Here is a 22008-nt window from a genome sequence, read left to right as displayed (position 1 = left end):
TTGGAATATATGGCAGAGATGAGGACAAAGAAATAATCATTAATTGGTTGCTAAATGACAATCACCTTTTAATAATTTCTATAGTGGGCATAGGTGGATTGGGTAAGACCACCCTTACTCAACTTGTCTATAATGATCCATGAGTGAAGAGTGAATTTGATGTTAGAGTTTAGGTATGTGTTTTCGATGACTTTGATATTTTGAGGTTAACAAAAATTATTTTTAAGGCAATTGTGATGTCTAATGATGACATAGAAGATTTAAATATTCTTTAAAATAAGTTAAAGAAGTTGATTGGGGAGAAATTCCTTATTGGTCTTGACGAGGTTTGGTGTGAAGATGATATATCATTGGAAGCTCTTCGAGCAACTTTCATTGTTGGGGCTATAGGAAGTAGAATTTTTGTCACTTCATGTAATAAGAATGTTGCTTTGGCTGCCCACTTAGATCAAATACACCACCCATGTCAATTACCAGATGAAGATGGTTGGATGTTATTTACTAAATATGCATTTTGCAACTTCTATCCTCAAACAAATCTTGTTCATCTTGAAGAAATTGGTAGAAGGATAGTTAAGAAGTGCAAAGGCTTGCCTTTGGCCTTGAAAACAATTGGAAGTCTCTTGTATAAGAAATTATCTTGGGAGGAATGGAATGCCATTTTGTCAAGTGAGATATGGAACATTTCATATAACAATATTCTTCCCGCTTTGGTATTGAGCTATCATCGTCTCCCCTCTCATCTTAAGTGATGCTTTGCTTATTGTTCATTATATCCTAAAGATTATGAATTTAATAAGGAGGAGTTATTTCTATTATGGATGGCTCAAGATTTCTTACAAGTCTCACACCTAGATATGGCAATTGAAGAGGGAGACAATGAATGCTTCCAGGAACTTGTGTTAAGGTCTTTTTTTAAAAAATCCATGCAAAACGAAACACATTTTGTTATGCTTGACCTTCTTAATGATTTGGGAAATTTTGTATATGGAGAATTTTGTTCAAGGTAAGAGGATGAAGGAGTGCTGAATATTTTAGAAAAAAAATCGTCACTTATCTTTTTTAGTGCCAGGGTATAATAAATTTATACAATTTGTGCATCTGCACAAAAGTAGAAAACTACGGACATTCATGCCTCTTGGATCTTATCAATATTTCAGTTGGAGTTGGAGCAATGTAACACTTGATCAATTGTCAAAGCGTAATTTTTTGCGATTTTTATCTCTATGTAACACTATTTATGTTGTGGAGTTACTCGATTCTATAAGAAATCTCATACATTTACGATACCTTGACTTATTTGAAATAGAAAACGGTAGAAATGAAAGCTAATGAAGTTGCTGCATTGAAGCCTTAGAAACGTCCATTCATGCCTTAGAAACGTTCCCCATTTAAAAGCATTCAAAACCCGTTTGTAACCTATGAAACCCTTATTTTAATTCTTCTGTTTTGTTTCTGTTTCGTTTAGCCATGACTCTAGTATAAATAGGCCACGGATCCAGTGTAATAAGCAGCTAAGTTTGAAAATAATCATAAGTGCATTTTTCCATTCAGTCTCTGTGCCATTTTGGTATCAGTGCAGGTCCAGAGAGCGAGAGGGTAAGTTACAGTTGAGAAAGTACGCCGGAGAAGAGAGAGATTCAGTGGAGGAGTCCCTAACATTTTCGCGTTTTGTAATCCAGGTGTTTTCTCGAAAAACTGACATCATTATCGTACTTAGGAGGTCCGAAAATGTGGAACAGGAGGTTCCCTGTCATTGAAAAAACATACACGCGCCATCGTTGGAAGCCCACTCGCCTCACCGCCAATTCACGCGCCAATTGAAGGAAGACGACGATGATGTCATCTGCCACGTCATCTCTATAACTGGTCAATGACAGGTCAGCCCAATCGTTCGATGCCACGTGTCACAGTTGCCACATCACTATTCACAATCAGCCATATTTCAAGAAATTATATTTTTGCCCCAAATCTTTCCATAGTTCAATATTGACCCCAAAGTTTTTGAAATTTCATTTTGACCCCTAAACTTTCCTGAAATTATACTTTGCCCCTTAATTTTACCTAAATTCCATGTTGACCCCTATATTTTTCATAAATTGTAGTTTGACCCTTATTTTTTTTCAGAATCTCCATTTTACCCCTAGACTGTCAAAAATTTTCATTTTGCCCCTATCTTTTCTAAAAATCCTATTCTACCCCTATATCCTTTCAATATTTCCATCTGCATCCCAATCTTTCCAATATCCCTAGCCTTGACGCCTATCCAAAATGCCTTCAAGACATAGGCATGTGCACGAGGTTGAGATGGAAGAGATGAGACATAGGATACGAGAGTTGGAAGCCACTGTGGAATTGCAGCGAACTCTGTTAAACAACAACAGAGAAAACTTAGAGGGAGATTTAGGAAGCAGTATTTTATCATCCACTGACAACCGCCGTCGTCCACAACAACAACAATTCTGCCCTAATGACATCAAGGTAGACATTCCAGATGATTTTGTAGCCAGATGAGTTTGTAGATTGGCTGCAAACTGTTAAACGAGTATTTGAATACAAGGAGATTTCAGATGCGCAGAAAGTCAAAATTGTCGCCCTTAAACTCAAGAAACATACTTCTATTTGGTGGGAAAACCTCAGAAGGAAGCAGGAACGTGAGGGAAAGCCCAAGATTGAGACCTAGGAGAAAATGAAATGCTAGCTCACCAAGAAATTTCTGCTAGATCATTACTACCAAGATAATTTTAACTAGCTACAAAATCTTTGACAGAGATCTTTATCTGTAGAAGAATATACCAGAGAATTTAAGTAGCTCATGATGAAGTGTGACATTCAGGAGAATGAGGAGCAAACAATAGCCCGGTACCTTGTAGGCTTAAACATAGATATCAGTTGTCCAATCCAGCTTCAGCAATATTGGACCTTGGATGATGTCATCCGTCTAGCCATGCGTGTTGAGAAGCAGACGCCCAAGAGATCTACTTTCCAGCCATCGTCCTATAGGGGTTATCCAGAAGGCCGTAAGGCAAAATTTCAGTAGACTAACTCCTCAAGTAAGCTGCATTCTATCACTATGCCTAAACCACCATCTAATGCTGCCAAGGAATCTAGCTCTAAAGTAATCAAATGCTTTAAATGCTAAGGATTTGGCCACATTACTGCGGACTGTCCTACTTGAAGGGTTGTCACCATTAGGGAAGGACCAGAGTATGAAGCACTTAAAGAAGATGAGGAGGACTCTGAGTTCTACGGCACTGATCCCATGTATGACGAGGAGGTCATGCCTGCTGATCAGGGAGCAGCATTGGTGCTTAAACGAAGTCTGCATACAACTGTAGTCAAAGAAGAACCTTGGCTATGACGTAACATTTTTCACAGTCGTTGCATAACCCAAGAAAAATTTTGTAATGTCATCATTGATAGTGGAAGCTGTGAAAATGTAGTATCTGACTACATGGTGGAGAAATTGAAGTTGCCAACACAAGATCATCCGTAACCTTACAAGTTTCATTGGCTCAACAAAGTGAATGAGGTAAAAGTTTCTAAACAATGCCTTGTGACCTTTTCTATTAGGAATCAATATTGTGATGAAGTTTTATGTGATGTTGTTCCCATGCATGGATGCATGCCACCTTCTCTTGGAGAGGCCATGGCAATATGACCGACATGCTATGCACAATGGGCGAGCAAATACCTATTCTTTTACGAAAGATGGTGTTAAGTTCACACTAGTGCCTTTACCACCCAGTGAGATTAGCCAATCTTCAAAGGAATCTAGCGCTTCTAAGCCATTAGTGTCTTTGATGACTAAAGAGGAATTCAAGGTGTCGAAGTCTGAAGCCTAAATGATGAGCTTTATTCTGTTGCTTGAGGTGAACGATGAGTCGGCCAATCCACCAGGAGTCATTCTGCTATTATCAAAATTTCCAGATGTAATATCTAATGAGATACCACCAGGGTTGCCTCCCATGCGAGACATATAGCACGCAATTGACTTCGTTTCAGGAGCAGTCATTTCTAACAAGCCTGCTTATAGGATGAGTCCCTAGGAACATGTCGAAGTCCAACGGCAAGTTGAAGAGTTATTGAAGAAAAGGTTGGTTTGAGAAAGTATTAGCCCTTGTGCTGTACCTGTTCTTTTAGTACCTAAGAAGGATGGGAGTTGGAGAATGTGCATTGATTGCCGAGCTGTCAATAAAATCACTATTAAGTATTGATTTCTGATACCTCAGCTCGATGATATGCTAGACCAGTTGCATAGTGCCACTACTTTCTCTAAAATTGACCTTCGTAGTGGGTACCATCAAATTAGAATTCGGCCAGGAGATGAGTGAAAGATCGCTTTCAAGACTAGAGATGGCATGTATGAGTAGAATGTGATGCCTTTTGGGTTAACAAATACCCCTAGCACATTTATGCACTTGATGAATAAGGTATTGAGACCCTTCATTGGAAAATTTATTATTGTGTACTTTAATGATGTTCTTATTTACAGCAAGAATCAAGAAGAACATTTAGATCATTTGCGGCAAGTTTTGCAAGCCTTGTGTAAATAGAAGCTTTATGTAAATCTCAAGAAGTGTACCTTCCTCACTAGTGAAGTTGTGTTATTGGGTTACATCATGACCGCAAAGGGTGTTCGCGTTGATCTAAGTAAAGTTACAGCTATTGACAGCTGGCTAGTTCCAAAATTATCCAGGAGGTTTGAAGCTTTCACGGATTAGCTTCTTTCTACAGGAGGTTCATCCACAATTTTAGCTCTATTGCTACACCACTTACAGATTGCACCAAAGGAGAGAAGTTTTAGTTGACAGAGCAAGCTCAGAAAAGCTTTGAGGAGCTTAAGAAAAAGTTGACTGAAGCTCCAGTCCTAGCTCTTCCTAATTTTGACCAAGTGTTTAAAGTTAACTGTGATGCTTCTAACACTAACATTGGTGCTGTCGTAAGCTAGGAGGGCCATCCTATTGCCTTTTTTAGCGAGAAGCTCAACGATGCCAAGCTTAGGTATTCTAGCTATGACAAAGAATTTTATGTCATTGTTCGAGCTCTCCAACATTGGAGTCATTACCTCCTGAATAAAGAGTTCATACTTTTTTCTATTTATGAGGCTCTCAAGTATTTGAATTCCCAGCAGAAGATCAGCCGTAGACATGCTCGTTAGAGTAAACTTTTACAGTCTTATCCATTCCTTATCAAGCATAAGGCTGAAACTTTGAACTCTGTAGCTGATGCTCTTAGCCGTCGATATGTGCTACTCACAACACTGCAAACCAAAGTTGTTGGGTTTGACTTTATTAAAGAGTTATACTAGGATGATCCTGATTTTTAAGGAGTGTGGGAAGTAACTGTAAATCAACTTTTCCACCAGTTCTACAGACACGACTGGTTTTTAAGGCAAAACCCTATCCATTCCACAAGGTTCTTTGAGAGAAGCTATAATTTGGGAAGCACATGATGGTGGATTAGTTGGAGATTTTGGATGGTACAAAACAGTTGATCTAGTGAAGGAGAACTTTTACTGGCCTCGACTGGAATGGGATGTCAACAGGCATATACAGAGATACAGAATTTATCACCTCACTAAATCCAGGGGTCAGAATACTGGATTGTACATGCATCTGCCAATTCTAGAGCACCTTAGGAAGATATAACTATGGATTTTAATCTGGGTTTACCACGGACTCAAAGGCAAAAAGATTTTGTCATGGTAGTTGTGGATCGTTTTTCAAAAATGGCCTATTTCATTCCATGTCAGAAGACTAATGATGCTGTTCAAGTAGCAGACTTGTACTTTAAGGAGATTATGCATCTTCATGGCATTCTTAAAACTATCACTTCTGATCGTGATGTGAAGTTTCTCAGCCACTTTTGGCGGACGCTATGAAAGAAGATGGGAACTAAGCTCTAGTTTAGCAGCACTAGTCATCCCCAAACAGACGGTTAAACTGAAGCTATAAACAGGATTCTTGGTAATCTTCTTCCCAGTTTCATGAGGAAGAATTTGAAGCAGGGGGATCTCATTCTTGCTCAAGTTGAGTTTGCCTATAATAACTCTGTCAACCAAGCAACTGGGAAGTGTCCGTTTGAAGTTGTTTATGGCACTCGTCCCCTTAGTCCATTAGACTTGACCCCTTCACTTGATAAGCAGTAATATAGCCCTGATGCTGACCAAAGGGTTAAGGAAATTAAGAAGTTACATGAGCAAGTCCGCGAGCGAATCCAAAAGCAGAATTTAAGATACAAGGCTCAACGTGACAAGCATCGAAGATGGTAGACTTTTAAGGTAGGAGACTTGGTTTGGATACATTTACGAAAGGAACGATTTCCTAAATAGCCAAACGTCAAGTTGTCCCTAAGAGCTAATGGTCCGTTTAAGATAGTGCAAAAGATCAACACTAATGCTGACAAGGTTGAATTACCTGGTTCTTATGGTGTATCTGCCACCTTCAATATTGCTGATCTATCTCCTTACATTGATCATGATGCCGAATTTGACTCGAGGGCGAGTTCCATCGACCTTAGGGAGGATGAAATAGAAAATGGCAGAAACGGAAGCTAATGAAGTTGCTGCATTGAAGCCTTAGAAACGTCCATTCATGCCTTAGAAATGTTCCCTATTTAAAAGCATTCAAAACCCATTTGTAACCTGTGAAACCCCCATTTTAATTATTCTGTTTCATTTTTGTTTCATTTAGCCATGACTCTAGTATAAAGAGGCCACGCATCCAGTGTAATAAGTAGCTAAGTTTGAAAATAATCAAGAGTGCATTTTTCCATTCAATCTCTGTGCCACTATCCCATAGCAAAATAAAGAGACTACCTGAGGCAATATGTCTTCTATGTAATCTACAAACATTAAAGCTGAATAGTTGTGTGTATTTGGAAGAGTTGCCTTCGGATTTGCATAAATTAAAAAGTCTGCGTCATCTAGACTTACAAGACAACATATTGAAAAAGATTCCATTAAAGTTGGGAGAGTTGAAAAATCTCCAAGTTTGTCTAACACCATTTTATGTGGGCAAGTATACTGAATCTAACATCAAACAGTTAGGTGAACTTAATCTGTAAAGAAAACTTTCTATTTGTGGGCTGCAGAATGTGGTTCAAGGAATGGATGCCTTAGCTGCAAACTTGAAAGGAAAAAAATACCTTGAGGAGTTAATCCTGCAATGGAGTGAAAATGATAATGATGATTCCCAAAATGAAAGGGATATGCTAGAAAAACTCCAACCTCACCAAAACTTGAAGAAACTATCAATCAACTACTATGGTGGTATGAGGTTTACAGACTAGTTTGCTGACAACACATTGTCCAATATAGTGTCACTCTCATTGCAATATTGTAGATATTGTTACCATTTACCATCATTGGGTCATTTGCCATCTCTTAAATTTTTGTTCATTAAAGGGTTGGATGGCATTATATCTATGGGTGCTGAATTTCATGGAAGTAGTATTGCTTCATTTGGATTTCTTGAAATATTGAAGTTTGAGGAAATGTTAAATTAGGAGGGATAGGATTGTCCAACTGCTTCAAGAGCCTTCCCTTTCCTTAAAAAGCTTCATATAAGAAATTGTCCAAAGTTGAAAGATAAGTTGCCTGATCAACTTCCTTGTTTAGAAAATCTCATTATTGAAGATTGCCAAGTACTTGTAGCTTTGGTTCTTTGGGCTCTAATGATCTAAAGGTTGACTCTTAGAAAATATGGGAATGTGCAGTTGGAATATATTCCTTTGACTTAAAAGAACTCTGCTTTCATGGACCATGCACGAATACAACTTTGCTTGAAAAGATTGAGCACATTATTTCTATCAACTGCATTGAAAAGATGGACATTTGTGAATGTCAGAATTTGGATTTCTCATAGCAGCAACATTATGACTCACTTCGTAAAATATGATTAGAAAGAAGTTGTGGGTCTCTTAAGAACTTGGCTTTGGATCTATTCCCTGCACTTGAGTGGCTGTATCTTGAAGGGTGTGATAATCTAGAAATGATTTCTATTTCAGAGGGAAGCATGCACGACCCAACAAGTCTTTTACACTTGGAAATTATGAAGTGTCCAAAAGTTGTATCATTTGGCGAAGGGGGTTTTTTGCCGTTAAGCTACAAAGGTGTTGGCTCAAACATTTAGGGAATTTGAAATCATTGCCTGAATGTATGAACATTTTTGCTCCATCTCTTTCTAGTCTAGAAATAAGTGATTGTCCATTAATGGAATCATTTCCAGAGGGGAGTTTGCCATCAAAACTTCGGTATCTTCATATCAATAAATGCCCAAAACTTATTGCAGGTCGAATGGAATGGGGTTTGCATAATCATGCCTCTCTAAAGTCTTTGTTCATTTCGGATGATATGGTGGAGTCTCTACCTGAACCATAATTGCTTCCACCTTCTCTTACTACTCTTTCCATCAGTAAATGTTCCAATCTTAGAATGTTAGATTATAAGGATTTTTGCCAACTATCCTCTCTCCAACAATTGAATCTTGAAGACTATCTGAGACTCCAATGCTTGCCCAAGGAGGGCCTTCCATGTTCCCTTTGTAGAATTGAAATTTGGGGAAATTGTCTACTACTTAAAGAACGGTGGCAGAAACTGAAAGGTGAAGATTGGGCAAAAATTGCTCACGTTCCTCACATTTATATTGATGGCGTTTCACAAACTTGAGTTTATGAAAGACAAGTGGTCCAATCATTGGAGTTTCTTGCCACCGCTCTCAGGTATATGTCTGCTCTTTCTTTCTTTTGCTTTACTTCTGTTCCATATTCCCCTTCTTTCCTTTGATATTTTTGGATAATATGTTCCAAGGAAAAATAAAAGACTCCGATTCTTCATGAATATTTTTCATTTATTAACTTACTATTGCACATGTTTAAAAGTGAAGGTTCTTTGTTCACGTGTATATGTACACATTCCTTCTCTTTAAAATTTTAATTAGGTTTTGTTTTCCAAAAACAGATAATTATATTTTCTCTAATATTTAGGCTTTACAGATTTTTCCTTCTGCCCTTCACAACAGAAACCATAGTTCTTTGCTCAAATGGTAGTGCCATGCATTGAGAAAAGAACTTCATATAATAGTAATTTAATGAGAAAAAAATGCAATATCAGTATTTGCAAGTTGCGTGCTTGTCAATCACTACTTTACCATTTTCTCAAATGCATGTTTTATTTGTTATTGCCTTCGTATGTAGTGAATATTGTGATGAAGCCATTAATGTTTTTAGAACCAAATCGGATATTAAATCGAAAAGGTTAACAGTGCACGGTCTACATGATTCAATCAGTTGGACCAATGATTGAACCCGTGACATAATAATTAAATTAAAAAATTATATATGTATATAATAATCTAAATATAAAAAATAAATATGAACTTGATACTTAGCTTAAAAATAAAATCAAATATTTTAAGTTTATTATGATTTAACAAGTAAAATGATATAATATAACATCAAATGATTAAAAAAATTGATCGTTTTTTTTTTAATTGACAAAAAAAGAAAAATGGTATTTTTTTAATAGTCCGATTTTTTAAAAATCAGATTTGGTTCTTGATTTGATCTCAGTTTTCAATCTAGTCGCCAATCCAAAGTAGCCCAACTCCCCAAATAGTTTTTTTCATGTTGACTTAGCTAAAATCCAGACCGGTTGATGGTACAACTGTTTGATTTGGTCCAGTATTTTGAAAGCCATTGAAAGCCATATGTTTATTAAAAAATGTAAGGCATTTTTGATAGAATCTTAACCCTAATAAAGTAGTTATTTACTCTACTAACACTATCTTTCTATATTTACTCTTGTTAAATATCCTATAATAAGTATAAAGTCATTCATCAATAGGGGTGCTTTTGAAAAAAATAATGATTACACCTCAAAAGATTAAAAATACCTTACATTTTTAACATCCAATTCCTCAAAAAATACCTTACATTTTTTAATAGAGGGAGTATATATATACATGCACACACATATATACATCTATATATGGAGAAATTCATATGTTGCATTTTTTTCTAATAATCCTAAAATGCTAAATAAAAGCTTCAAAATGAAGAGAAGCTCAATTTAAGCCTCCTTGTCTGAACTAGAAGGAATGAAGTCATGATAATGTACTACAAATATCAACTTTCTTTCACACCGGTTTTTTTTTTTTTTTTTTATTGCAGCTGTGTTTGAAGCATTTACCTGAAAAACAAGAAGTATGGATTCTCTGAACTGTGAAGATCCTCAAATTTCTTAAAGTGAAAGAGAAATATCAGCTGCTGCTACTGCAAGTGAGTTCCCAATCCAAAATGGTTTGAAAGGTTCAATGGTTGATCATTGTTGCTTCTTGTGTTTTATTTACTGATATATACTTAGAAATCTTCATTTTTGTGGCTAGAAACTGGGGCAAAAATCATCACACTTGAGTTAGAAGCAAGTGTTGTTCTATCTTGGGCAATGAGCAGCTTCACACATGTTCCGTTTCTCAGAAATCATCTTCCAAGATCCAACTTGATGATATGTATAGATGATAGACATTGGTAATACGATGCGTAACTGGATATTCACTCCAATACGTACTTTAACATCTTCATAGTCCTAACCTATAGCTTTGAGCATTAGAATGAGAAATAACTTACAGCTTTACATTTTTTAAATGAGGTTTATTTACTTCACATTCTCCCTGATTCTTTGAGACCCAAAAAAGCTTTAATTCTTTAATCACTGATAAACATATCACTTTCTCTAGCACTATTTCTATTTTCTTGCTGGTAATTGCTTTTGAAGCATTGACCTGAATAATGAAAAGTATGGATGCTTTGAAGCATGATAATCTCAAGGTTTTTTAAAGTGAAAAGAGGTATAATTACTTAACACTAGGAGATCTAGTTTAAAAGAATGAGTGAGATCCTAAACTTATATCTTATTGTTTCTATACATTTTCATTAATCTTTTTTTTTTTTGATACTGCAATGGAAAAGACTGGGAAAAGCTGTCAACTTTCAAGTATCGGATTGATAATGATACAATAATATCAGCAACTACTTCAAGTGAGTGTCCAATCCAAAATGGTTTGAAAAGCTCATTTGATGATTCCTGTTGCTTCTTGTATTCTCTTTCTGATATATATGCTGAGAGATCTTTTTTTGTCCTTCCTTTGTGGCTAGCAACCAGGCGAAAAGTACCATGCTGATTCAGAACATGCATGGAAGAGAAAAGAGAATCACTTTACTTGAAAGTAAGTTTTGTTCTATTTTTTTTTCCCTAGACTAATTATTACTTCATATGATGGATTCAATAAAAATTCACGAAAAAATGTTTTATATGTTATGATCTATCGGCACACACATTTTAGTAAATATTTTCTGATTCAAATGTCTACAAATGTTTGCTTTTGTTTTAATTTATCTCCATGTTTTGGCAGATTGAAGGTTTATGCTTTCTTGGCCAGATTGGGCAATGAGCAACGTCACTCTTATTCTGCCGACATATTTGACAGAAATCATCTCCCAAGATCTGCTTGATGACACGTATAGATGATGATCATGATGGACACTCCATGGAGAAATTAATATGCGTTTAACAACTTTTAAAATTATTAATTTTTTTCACATAGATATAACTATTTGTATTTCAGTATTTCTAGCTTGGATTTATATTACAGAAGAATACAAGGAAATTATGAGTACCTATTTCTTGCTGATTCAGCGAATAGATGTAATTTTTTTCATCCCCATTACTTTGGCATTATTTTGGTGTATGTCGTAGAATTTTCTTTTTCATTACAGAAAAATTGATAGTTAATATTTCTATGATAATTTTCCGTACTTCCCAAAGGCTGCGGTTCTCATGTATTGAGAAATAATGCACGCACATGCACCATACATAATATTTATTTAAATACGTGTTTATATATACGTGCATACATAATAAATCATGCATATGAACATATATTTCATGAGTTAATTATTTATTAAAAAAATATTAATGAGAAGAGAGAACAACACGAACATAGTAAGGACAATTAATCTTTTCTAGAATAAAATTCATTAGCTCACGGGTGCGCTAATAAAACAAAACTAGAATACTGAACCAAACATTGGAAGGAAGAAAAAAAAAATATTCATCTAGTTTTATTTATAAGTCACTTTCAACATGTTTTACTAGCATAAAAAAATTTTAAAATTTAATAAGTTTTTAAATTTGTCCCTATTAAATATACATACTTCAATAACATAGTTTCTCTCTTCAACATTCAATTGAGGGTAAAAGAAAAAATTTGTAGTGAAAATTTAATGATGTGACTTATAAATAGGACTAAAAATTCTTCTCTCTTTGACTTATAAATAGAACCAGAGAAAGTAATTTAAATGAAAATAAAAGATAGGTGGAAACCATACTTAAATCCCACTCTCCCTTATCAGTAACAGCATTTGCTACTTTCATATCAAATTATCAATCATCTCCATAGGGATTTGTTTGTTGGCTCTTCTATTACACAGCCATTTATCTTGTGGGAAATGAACCCTACTTCCATACTGTATGTCCCATTGAAGGGATTGAACAACTCTGAGCCACAATTCAACAATATTCCTCCAAAATACAAAATCATTATTCTTTGCTATGGCACCTTTAGTAAGGTCAGCTTTCCTCAATTATTTACCTCGCAATAGGGAAGCACACAGGGTATCTGGATTTGCAAAGCAAATTAAAGCTTCATTCATTGTTCCTATTCTTTGCAATCCGTAGCTCCCATATTCTTTAGGTTCACAAAGGATCTTCCAACTAAGTGCATGAACATGTCTCTGCTCTTGGCTGGAGTTCCAAATAAAATTGCATTGAGTCTTCTCAATTTCTTTGCAAATAGCAACTGGTACCTTGCTGTGTATCATATGATAATTGGGAACTTGAGAAGTGATAGATTGGACAAGAGTCAATTTTCTTGCCAGCGAAAGAGTTTGTGCTTTCCATCCGCTAAGCTTTCTTTAAACTTTCTCAATCAAAAAGTTGAATTTTTGCCTTTTATTCCTTCCTCTGGTGTCTCTTGATCCCATATGCTTGCCAAATGCATCTTTTTGGCAAATCCACTCTGCTTAATAATGTTCTCCTGCACAACAAGAGGTAAGTTCTTTGAAAAGAAAATACTTGTTTTTTCAATACTTACTTTTTGTCTTGACATGTTATTGAAAAGTTCTAGAGTCTTCATCATGGTTTCCAACTGTTCAACATTAGCCTCACAGAATAAGAGGCTTCTTACTCACAAAGTTTTGTTTTTCATTAATGAAGAAAAGCTTTAACCCGGAAAAAGAAAATTAATGAAGAAAAGCAGGTCTAAAATTAGAGCCAATGATCTAAAAACAGTACAAAACAATAAAAGTAGCTAGGAAAGAAATAAAAATTAAATATATTGGTCATCATTTTTCTTTATTACTTTAAATACTGAGTTTTTCTCCTTTTCAATTAAGAAGCCAAACATTGATGTCAATTTTAGGCATTGAATAGAGTTTAAGTGAATCAAGTCCCACAACATAATTAATCAATCCACATTAACAAACTACAGCTTGAAGATAGATACCTCGCTACGTTAAACATTGAAAATTGGTAATTGATAAAGTTCATTTTACAAATACCATTTTTGAGAATTGAATGGGGAATCATCATATGGACATGAAACTATAAGGTCTATAATGATCTACGAGTGAAGAGTGGATTTGACGTCAGAGTTTGGGTATGTGTTTTTGATGACTTTGATGTTCTGAGGCTAACAAAAATTATTTTCAAGGTAATAGTGGTATCTAATGATGACACAGAAGATTTAAATATGCTTCAAAATAAGTTAAAGGAGAAGTTCACTAGGAAGAAATTCCTCATTGTTCTTGATGATGTTTAGTGCGAAGATGATATATCATTAGAAGCTCTTCGAGCACCTTTCATTGATGGGGCTATAGGAAGTAGAATTCTTGTCACTTCACATAATAAAAATGTTGCTTTGGCTGCCCACTCAGATCAAATACACCACCCGTGTCAATTATCAGATGAAGATGGTTGGATGTTATTTACTAAATATGCATTTCGCAACTACTATCCTTAAACAAATATTGTTCATCTTGAAGAAATTGGTAGAAGGATTGTTAAGAAGTGCAAAGGCTTGCCTTTGGCCTTGAAAACAATCGGTAGTCTCTTGTACAAGAAATTATCTTGGGAGGAATGGAATGTCATTTTGTCAAGTGAGATATGGAACATTTCATATAAAAATATTCTTCCTGCTTTGGTATTGAGCTATCATCATCTGCCCTCTCATCTTAAGCGATGCTTTGCTTATTGTTCATTATACCCCAAAGATTATGAATTTAATAAGGAGGAGTTAGTTTTATTATGGATGGCTCAAGATTTCTTATAAGTCTCACACCCGGATATGGCAATCAAAGAGGTAGGCAATGAATGCTTCCAAGAACTTGTGTCAAGGTCTTTTTTCAAAAATCCATGCAAAACGAAACACATTTTGTTATGCATGACCTTCTTAATGATTTGAGAAATTTTGTATATGGAGAATTTTGTTCAAGGCAAGAGGATGAAGGAGTGCTGAATATTTCAGAAAAAACTCGTCACTTATCTTTTTAGTGCCAGGGTATAATAAATTCATACAATTTGGGTACCTACACAAAATTAGAAAACTACGAACATTCATGCCTCTTGGATCTTATCAATATTTTAGTTGGACTTGGAGCAACATAACACTTGATCAATTGTCAAAGTGTAAATGTTTGCGATTTTTATCTCTATGTAACAATATTTATGTTGTGGAGTTACCTGATTCCATAAGAAATCTCATACATTTATGGTACCTTGACCTATCCTGTAGCAGAATAAAGAGACTACCTGAGGCAATATGTCTTCTGTGTAATCTACAAACATTAAAGCTGAACAGTTGTGCATATTTGGAAGAGCTACCTTCGGATTTGCATAAATTAAGATGTCTACGTCATCTGGACTTACAAGACAACATATTAAAAAAGATTCCACCAAAGTTGGGAGAGTTGAAAAATCTCCTAGTTCTTTTAACGCCATTTTATGTGGGCAAGTGTACTAAATCTAGCATTAAACAGTTAGGTGAACTCAATCTTTGAAGAAAACTTTCTATTTGTGGGCTGCAGAATGTAGTTCATGGATTGGATGCCTTAGCTACAAACTTGAAAGGTAAAAAATACCTTGAGGAGTTAAGCTTGCAATGGAGTAAAAATAATAATGATGATTTCCAAAATGAAAGGGATGTGCTAGAAAAACTCCAACCTCACCAAAACTTGAAGAAACTATCAATCAACTACTGCGGTGGTACAAGGTTTCCAGATTGGTTTTTTGATAACACGTTGTTCAATATAGTGTCACTCTCATTGCAATATTGCAGATATTGTTATTATTTGCCATCATTGGGTCTTTTGCCGTCTCTTAAGTCATTGTCCATTCAAGGGTTGGATGGCATTGTATCTATAGGTGTTGAATTTCATGGAAGTATTGTTGTTTCGTTTAGATCTCTTGAAATATTGAAGTTTGAGAAAATGTTGAATTGGGAGGGATGGGATTGTCCAACTGCTTCAAGAGCCTTCCCTTACCTTAAAAAGCTTCTTATAAGAAATTGTTCAAAGCTGAAAGATAAGTTGCCTGCTCAACTTCCTTGTTTAGAAAATCTCATTATTGAAGATTGCCAAGAACTTATAGCTTTAGTTCCATGGGCTCCAACGATTCAAAGGTTGACTCTTAGAAAATGTGAGAATGTGCAGTTGGAATATATTCCTTCGACTCTAAAAGAACTTTGCTTTCATGGACCATGCACGAATGCAAGTTTGCTTGAAAAGATTGAGCACATTATTTCTATCAACTGCATTGAAAAGATGGACATTTGTGAATGTCAGAATTTGGATTTCTCATAGCAGCAACATTATGACTCACTTCGTAAAATATGATTAGAAAGAAGTTGTGGGTCTCTTAAGAACTTGGCTTTGGATCTATTCCCTGCACTTGAGTGGCTGTATCTTGAAGGGTGTGATAATCTAGAAATGATTTCTATTTCAGAGGGAAGCATGCATGACCCAACAAGACTTTTACACTTGGAAATTGTGAAGTGTCCAAAAATTGTATCATTTTAGGAAGGGGGATTTTCTGCCCCTAAGCTACAAAAGTGTAGGCTCCAACATTTAGGGAATTTGAAATCACTGCATGATTGTATGAACATTTTTACTCCGTCTCTTTCTAGTCTATTAATAAATGATTGTCCAGAAATGGAATCATTTGTAGAGGGGGGTTTGCCATCAAAACTTTGGTGTCTTCATATCATGAAATGCCCAAAAGTTGTTGTAGGTCGAATGGAATTGGGTTTGCACAATCATACTTTTCTAAAGTCCTTGTTCATTTCAGATGATGTGGTGGAGTCTCTACCTAAACCGTAGTTGCTTCCACCTTCTCTTAATACTCTTGCCATCAGTAAATGTTCCAATCTCATAACATTAGACTATAAGGGTCTTTGCCAATTGTCCTCTCTCCAAGAATTAAATCTTGAAGATTGTCAAAGACTCCAATGCTTGTCCAAGGAGGGCCTCCCTAGTTCCGTTTCTAGACTTGAAATTTGGGGAGATTGTCCATTGCTTAAGGAACGGTGCCAGAAACTGAAAGGTGAAGACTGGGCAAAAATTGCTCACATTCCTCACATTTATATTGATGGTATTTCACAAACTTAAGTTTATGAAGGACAAGTGGACCAATTATTGGAGTTTCTTTCCACCACTCTTAAGGTATATATCCGCTCCTTTTTTCTTTTGCTCTGCTTCTATTCCCCTTCTTTTCCTTTGATATTTTTGGATAAAATGTTCCAAGGAGAAAAAAAAAGTCTATGATTCTTCATGAATATTTTTCATTTATTAACATAATATTGCACATGGTTAGAAGTGAGGGTTCTTTCTTGACATGTATATGTATGCATTCGTTGTCTTCAAAATTTTAATTAACTTTTGTTTCCAAAAAAAGATTATATTTTCTCTGATATTCAGGCTTTACAGATTTTGCCTTCTACCCTTCACACTAATCAAATGGTATAGCGCCGTGCATTGAGAAAAGAACTTCATATAATAGTAATTTAATAGAGAAGAGAATGATATTGTGTTATATAGCAAAGAAAATGCAATATCAATAATTGCACGTTGCTTGCTTGTCACTCACTACTTTACCATTTTCTCAAATGCATGTTGTATTTGTCATTGCATTCATACGTGGTGAATATTGTGATGAAGCTATAGTGTTATATATATATATATATATATATATGGAGAAATTCATGTGTTGCATTTTTTTTTCTAATAATCCTAAAATGCTAAATAAAAGCTTCAAAATGAAGAGAAACTGAATTTAAGCCTCTTTGTCCGAACCAGAAGGAATGAAATCATGATCATGCACTATAAATATCAACTTTTTCTTTCACACTGTTTCTATTTTATTTCAGGTGTGTTTGAAATATTTACCTCAAAACAAGAAGTATGGATTTCTAAACTGTGAAGATCCTCAAATTTCTTAAAGTGAAAAGTGGAATATTAGCTACTACTACAAAGTGAGTTTCCAATCCAAAATGTTTTGAAAGGCTCATTGGTTGATCATTGTTGTTTCTCATGTTTTCTTTTCTGATATATACTTATAAATCTTTATCTTTGTGGCTAGAAAAAGGGGCAAAAATAATCGCACTTGAGTTAGAAGCAAGTTTTGTTTTATCTTGGGCAATGAGCAGCTTCACACCTGTTCTGTTTCTCAGAAATCATCTTCCTAGATCAACTTGATGATATGTGGGGATGATAGACATTGGTAATGCAATGCGTCACCTATAGCTTTTAGTACTTTAACATCTTCAAAGTTGTAACCTATAGGTTTACCTTTTTTAAATGAGGTTTATTTACATTACATTTCCTTTCATATGATTCTTTGAGACCCAAAAAAAAAAAGCTTTAATTCTTTGCATATTTTGATCATTGATAAGAATATCACTCTCTCTAGCACTATTTCTATTTTCTTGCCGCTAATTGTTTTTGAAGCTTTTACGGATTCTCTGAAGCATGAGAATCCTAAGTTTTTTTTTAAGTGAAAATAGATATAATTACTTAACATTAGGAGATATAATTTAAAAGAATGAGTGAGATCTTAAAACTTTGTTTATATCTTATTTTTTCTATCTAATTTCATTAATCTGCTTTTTTTTTTTTTATACAGTGCAATGGAGAAGTCAGGGAAAAGTTGTCAACCTTCAAGTAGATCAGATTGATAATGATACAATAATATCAGCCACTACTTCGAGTGAGTGTCCGATCCAAAATGATTTGAAAGGTCATTTGATGATTCTCTCATATATATATATATATATTGAGAAATCTTTTTGCTTTTCCCATTGTGGCTAGACTAGGCCAAAAGTACCAATCTGATTCGCAAAATGCATGGAAGAGAAAAGAGAATCACTCTATTTGAAAGTAAGTTTTGTTCTTTGCTTTCTTCCAAGAGTAATTATTACTTCATATGATGGATAATATTTTATATGCTATGATCTATCAGGCATCAGCACGCACATTTTAGTAAATATTTTCTGATTCAAATGCCTGCAAATTTTTACTTTGGTTTTATTTCATCTCCATGTTTTGGCAGATTGCAGCTTTATGCTTTCTTGACGGCCAGATTGGGCAATGAGCAACTTCACTCTGATTCTGCAGACATGTTTGACAGAAATCACCTTCCAAGATCCGCTTGATGATATGTATAGACGATGATGATCATGATCATGATGGATAATCCATAGAGAAATTAATGTGTGTTTAACAAATTTTAAGTTTATTAATTTATTAATTTTTTGTCACATAGATAGAATTCCTTGTATTTCAATATTTCTAGCTTGGATTTATATTACAGAAGAATATAAGGAAAGTATAAGTTCCTATTTCTTGCTTATTTTAGCGAATTATTAAAGAGAGAGATGCAAATTTTTTCTTCCGCATTACTTTGTTATTATTTTGGTGTATGTTGTAGAATTTTATTTTTTATTTAAAAAATAATAGTTAATTTTTTATCATAAATTTCTGTGCTTTTCGGAAGAATGATAGAGAGGTATCAAAAGAATCAATTAATTCAAGTTAGATTTCAAGTATTAAATTTTATCAAATGTATAATTCTATTGTGATAAATTTCCAACTTATATTCCAAACTTTAACAGAAAAAATAAATTTTTTTATTCTTCAATCATATTAAAATTTAAAAAATAAATTATAAATTTATCATAATGTAATTGTAAAATTAAAAGATTAAGTTGTAAATTTTTAAAACTTGGTACTTGAAACTTAACTTGAATTAACTAGTTCTTTTGATATTATTTAAATATGTGTCTAGAAATGTGTGCATACATAATAAATCATGGATATGTATATATATTTTATGACTCAATTTTTTATTAAAAATATTAATGATAAGAGGGAACAACATGAACATCGTCGGGACAAGTAATCCTTTCCGGGGAAAAAAATTCTTTAGCTCACGGGTGCGCTAATAAAACAAAACTAGAATACGAAACCAAACATTGGAAGGAAGAAATTAAGAAAATGTAATTTAAATGAAAATAAAAGGCTTCTTCTTACTAACAAAGTTTTGCTTCTCTTACAAATAGAAACGGAAGGAATAATAGTTTGAAACTGTATTTATTATTCACTTACAACTATAACTTTTTAATTTATGAGTAAAACTTCTTAATTTATAAGTCATTTTTCATGTTTTATAAATAGTAAACTAAAATTATATTTATCATTCATTTATAATTGTAACTTCAAAATTTATGGATAAAACTTCTTAATTCACAAGTCTTATTTTGTATTTTGTAAATAGTAGGATGAAATCATATTTATCATTCACTTATAACTGTAACTTCATAGTTTACAAGTAGAACTTATTAATTTATGATTCCTATTTCATGTTTTATAAACAATAAATTAAAATTGTAATTCACTACAAAAAATTAACAGCAAATTAGAAACGGAATTTAGCAATAGAAATTTATTTCGTCGCTAATTTAATGACAAAATTTAGTGATGGAACTGTCGCTAAAAAATCAATAGCTATTTTATCAGTAAACCATCAAAAATAATTTTGCCGACAACATTTAGTGACGGAATGTTCCGTCACTAAAAATTTTGTCACTATTCTATTGCTAAACCATTAGAAATAATTTAGCGACGGAATTTTTTGATGGAAATGCCCATCGTTAATTTTTAGGATACATTATTCTCATTGTGTGATAGCATTTGCGATGGAAAATTTTGTCGCAAACCTTTGTAATTATAATTTATTATTTTAAATTATTTAGATATTAATAATGATTGTAATAATTTAAATTATATATTTAATTATTTTTTTGATAACATAGTAACATACTTAATTATTATTATTTAAAATAAAAAATATTTTAAAAAATAATTTACAAATATAAAATGTTATATATTATAAAAATTATAATCAAATATATAGTGATAATAAAGTATTTGTTCATTTTAATATTAAATTTTTTATAAAAATAATTTTTAAAATTATAATATAATTTAAAATAAGTATTCCTTCCATTAAAAAATATAAGGTATTTTTAATCTTTTGAGGTGTAATCATTATCTTTTTTTTAAAAATGCCCCTATTTATTGCAAGGTGTTTAATAAGGGTAAATATAAAAAGATATGGTTAGTTTGAAAATAGGTAACTACTTTATTGGGGGTGAGATTCGATTAAAAATGCCTTACATTTTTAAACAGAAAGAGCATTATATAAAAATTTAATTTATTTTGTTGATAAATAAAAATAATGTTAAATAAAATAAAATATATTTAAATTATATATTTATTGATATGTGTGTGTGTGGATAGTTAAATATTATATATTTAATTTATCAATTAAAGACTAAAAATTTCCTTCAGTTCAACTGGCAATAAGGTTGGACGCAAAGGCTCACAAAGATGTGAAGTTATGAGTTTGAAATTAGCCAAGGCACATTTAAAGTTAATATATGACGTGGAGATTACATGGTGGCGTGGCGACGATGTGACAGTGACATGGTGATGAGGTGGCACTAGCCCACTAGTGGCAATGATGACTTTTTATAGAATTTTCATTTGTGATGGATTTAGAAACGGAATGCATTCTATCATAGAATTGGAATAGCTTATCCTTGTTCAGTGATAAAAAATTTTCATCACTAATTAGCGATGGAATTACAATTTCGTCACTAGTTTCGTCACTAATTAGTGACAAAATTTTAAGTTTTGTCACTAACAAATTAGTGACAATGTTTTTACCGACAGAATTATTTCATTGCTAATTCCATCACTAACCCATTTAGTAATGGATTTTATATTGATTCGTGATGGAATTTTCTGTCACTAATCCACTTTTTTTTTTAGTGATTTACCATTCATTTACAACTATAACTTCAAAATTTATGAGTAAAACTTCTTAATTCATAAATTTTATTTTGTGTTTTATAAACAGTAGACTAAAAGTATATTTATATTTTACTTATAACTGTAACTTTATAATTTATAAGTAGAACTTATTAATTCATAAGTACTATTTTGTGTTTTGTAAATAGTGGAATGATTACCATTCATTTAAAACTATAACTTTAGAATTTAGGAGTAAAACTTCTTGATTCACAAGTCCTATTTTATATTTTATAAACAGTAGATTAAAATTATATTTACCATTCATTTATAATTGTAACTTCAAAATTTACTTGTAAAACTTCTTGATTCACAAGTCCTATTTTATATTTATAAACAGTAGATTGAAATTATATTTACCATTCATTTATAATTGTAACTTCAAAATTTACCTGTAAAACTTCTTGATTCATAAGTTCTATTTCATGTTTTATAAATAGTAGATTGAAATTGTATTTACCATTCATTTATGACTATAGTTTCATAATTTATGAGTAAAACATTTTAATTCACAAGTCCTATATA

General features: G+C 33.3%; 1 protein-coding gene across 12 annotated transcripts in view; it reads left to right on the top strand.

Annotated features, from left to right (window-relative positions):
- The window catches only part of LOC129315317 (putative disease resistance RPP13-like protein 1), a 40354-nt gene extending 21393 nt beyond the window's left edge, over window positions 1–18961 (top strand). For 6 of the 12 annotated variants that reach the window (XM_054958932.1, XM_054958928.1, XM_054958926.1 and 3 more), the window contains 3 exons: window positions 18236–18319; window positions 18421–18489; window positions 18662–18961. The gene's annotated coding sequence lies outside the window, so the exon portion shown is untranslated. Of the gene's footprint in view, window positions 1–1682; window positions 1881–2127; window positions 3533–7095; window positions 8725–10173; window positions 10282–10388; window positions 10531–10971; window positions 11041–11157; window positions 11229–11414; window positions 11809–18235; window positions 18320–18420; window positions 18490–18661 lie in introns of those variants that run through there. The other 6 variants (XM_054958935.1, XM_054958933.1, XM_054958934.1 and 3 more) reach the window with 3 other exon arrangements.
- The last annotated feature ends 3047 nt before the right edge of the window (window positions 18962–22008 follow it).

Source organism: Prosopis cineraria, unplaced genomic scaffold (genome assembly GCF_029017545.1).
Source record: "Prosopis cineraria cultivar Desert tree isolate PC_DT_omini unplaced genomic scaffold, ASM2901754v1 PC7, whole genome shotgun sequence".
In the NCBI taxonomy this organism is placed as follows: Eukaryota; Viridiplantae; Streptophyta; class Magnoliopsida; order Fabales; family Fabaceae; genus Prosopis; species Prosopis cineraria.
The sequence above is the reverse complement of the archived record's forward strand: the minus strand, read 5'-3'. Positions and strand labels throughout refer to the sequence as shown.